This window comes from Cupressus sempervirens, chromosome 3 (assembly GCF_028749045.1).
Source record: "Cupressus sempervirens isolate cs-2001-9-10 chromosome 3, ASM2874904v1, whole genome shotgun sequence".
NCBI lineage: Eukaryota > Viridiplantae > Streptophyta > Pinopsida > Cupressales > Cupressaceae > Cupressus > Cupressus sempervirens.
The window spans coordinates 476633037-476636023 of record NC_143120.1 but is presented as its reverse complement, the minus strand read 5'-3'; positions in this window follow the sequence as shown (position 1 = coordinate 476636023).

Sequence of the window (2987 nt, the reverse complement as noted above, 5' to 3'; positions counted from 1 at the left end):
AAATAAAGATCCCATATTATGAATCTAGCGCTCTTACTGAAGAAAAGATTAATGAAATTCAGAGTGCATTGGACAAAAGAAGGAGACAAGAAGCACTAAGAAAAGAATACAAGCATAAGCTTACCTTGAATGAAATTAAGGATATATTCATAGAAGCCTTTTGCTTACAATCTCCAGATGAGTCAAGACCAATTATAGAGCAACTATCTGATATAGTTGACCAGGTGACTAATGAAGACCAAAAAACAAATGCCAGATTGCTTGAATGGTCAGAAAGGAAGTTCCAAGATAAGGTAAATAGTAAAATATTCGGTGATATAGCACTGTCACAAGAAGAATTGGAAATGAAAGTTATAACAGTTAAAATTGTACTAGGAAACATCTTTTCCCTGTACAACAAGTTGTGTGATTTTTCCACATTCACACAGGACACTAGTTAGAAAATACTGAGCTTGGAAAACAATCTAAAAATTTCTAGCATGCAACTCCCCACAAATCCAACTCAGAGTGAGAAGCATTTTGTCCAATCTCTTCACACACAAAGAGAATTAGTTGTCTTAGCAGCAGAGGAGGCAACCACAAAAGCTAAATTGATGCAAATTCAATCATCAATAACTCCTCATTTGGAACTACTTCACAAGGAGCAGATAAATGCAGAGACAGTCCTCAGGAAAGACCCCAATCTTTCTTCATCCGATGGACTTGTACACCTAGCAGCAGAGATTTCCATCCAACATAAGACATTGGATGTCGCATTAGCAAATTGGGATGCAGCTCTGAAGGTACTCCTTGAAGTAAATAGCACATTTTTGGCTAAGTATGGTATTTCATTGTAAGACCCTTGGCATAAGTGTCAAAAAGGGGGAGAATAAGTAATAAGAGAGTAATAAGAAGTGATTAAGTATGGGGGAGTTAAGTACATGAATGAAATGATAAGTATGATAAAAGGGGAAGACATCAAATATAGAGCTAGAAAATTTTGAATGTAGGATAAATTAATGAGTCACAAGGATCTTAATTAAGTGTTTTTGCCACTCATGTCAAAGGGGGAGATTGTTAGCTTAAAGAATAAATTTGACAACTGAGTGTCAATACACTTAACCAAGATCAAGAGTAAGTGTTGAGTAAGATAAAGTGTCGAGTAAGATAAAGTGCCGAGCTATAACAAGTGTTGAGTATAATAGGTGCCGAGTATAACAGGTGTCGAGTGTAATAGGTGCCGAGTGTTAACAAGTGCCGAGTGTAACAGGTGCCAAGTGTTAACAAGTGCCGAGTGTAACAGGTGCCGAGTGTTAACAAGTGCCGAGACCAACAAGTGCTGAGTGTAATAGGTGCCAAGTGATACAATTTTGTTTAGGTGCTGAGCTATCCAGGAAACAACATGTGCCAAGTATCAGCAATACTTCAGGAGCCGAGTAACTCAGTAGATCAACATAAAAGTTTGAAATTGCACAAACTATGATGCAAACAGTTTTTGCAGCCAACATAAGGTAAACTTCGAGGGATTTAATGATAAAATTGAATCTTTATTTTTCCCGTGCAATTCACATGCAGCCAATAAGAAAAATGATAAAGGCATGCAACCAATCAGTAAAAGACAAGTATTGAGCAGGATGTTGAGATTCAATATGGATCGTAGATCCAAATCAAACCCTAGGTCTTTGAAGTCTTTATAAGGAAGACGAAATTTCATTGTAAATATACATGAAAGGACATACAAGGGTGCATAAGCAAATCTATTTTTAGAAGCAAGGGTTATCAGATCACAAAGGATCAAGATCAAGAGAAGGCGGAAAAGGAGCCTGCATTCAGCAATCAAGGATTGTAATCTATCAGGTTTATTGTATCTAATACTCTCTAGCAATTGTATTAGAATGAAAATCCTATGGTGATAGGTTAGCTTTACAACTATTTTGTAGATCCTTTTGATTAGGTGATTAAAATCCTTTAACAGGGTGACACTTCATGTTAAGTGTTTGAAAATCCTCTAACCAGGTCACTATTAATACAGTGTAAAGCCTTTAATAGGGCAAACCATCAGAAGTGGTTGAACAATATTGTTGCAGTAAATTTTGTGGGTATCATCCCCACCCCAGTTTTACCTTCTTATTCCTGGAGGGTTTCTGGGTTACCAAATTCCAGTGTTATGAGTTATTGATGCATTAGTTTTGTTACATGTTTATTTGATGTATTTGCATGCATGCAATTTACTTTCAGTTAAAAGTTTTATTGGCTAAAGTGTGATACTTATGATTCACCTCCCCCCCCACCCCCTCTCATAAGTACTCTTTTCATATTTGAATATTCCAACACCTTCCTCATTCATGCAAAAACTTTAATTTTCTCAAAAACCAATATATCTTCCATAATAGAGCTCCATTTATTATAGCCATGTTCATGGAATCTATCTATGAATTAGGTTCCATAATCATTGTAGTGTCTCCTGAACATTCTAGCTCTCAAATTTCATAAACCATGCACACTATCAAAGTATGCGATTACCAAGCTCTAAAAAAAATTCATGTCTCCCTCCACTATGGTGCCTCTCTAAACTTTCTCTATTCTATGCAATTATGATGCCCTTTGAGTCCAATGCTATGTCTGTCTTTCTTCAACATATAGCCCAAGAGCACTATTTGTATATCAATGTAGGTGGTAGGGACATTGAATGCATCCAAACATGATCTCTAACACACATGTATGGTCCACATATATGCTCGAGCTATTATGGTGATTGAAATTGACAATCATTGCACATTGGTTGTAACACCTCCTTCATCGCAAGAGCTTCACACTTTGACCAACATCATTTACTTTATAGTCACCTTTGAGGACACGAGCTACTAATTCTTGTAAAATTCTAATGTGCAGTGACATCTTTTTAAATAGCTCACGTGCCTTATTCATGTCATGAAATTAATAAAGATATTGGGTTTGGGAGATAGAAGTTTGGGAACTCCAATAGACTGGTCAACCTTAACCAACAC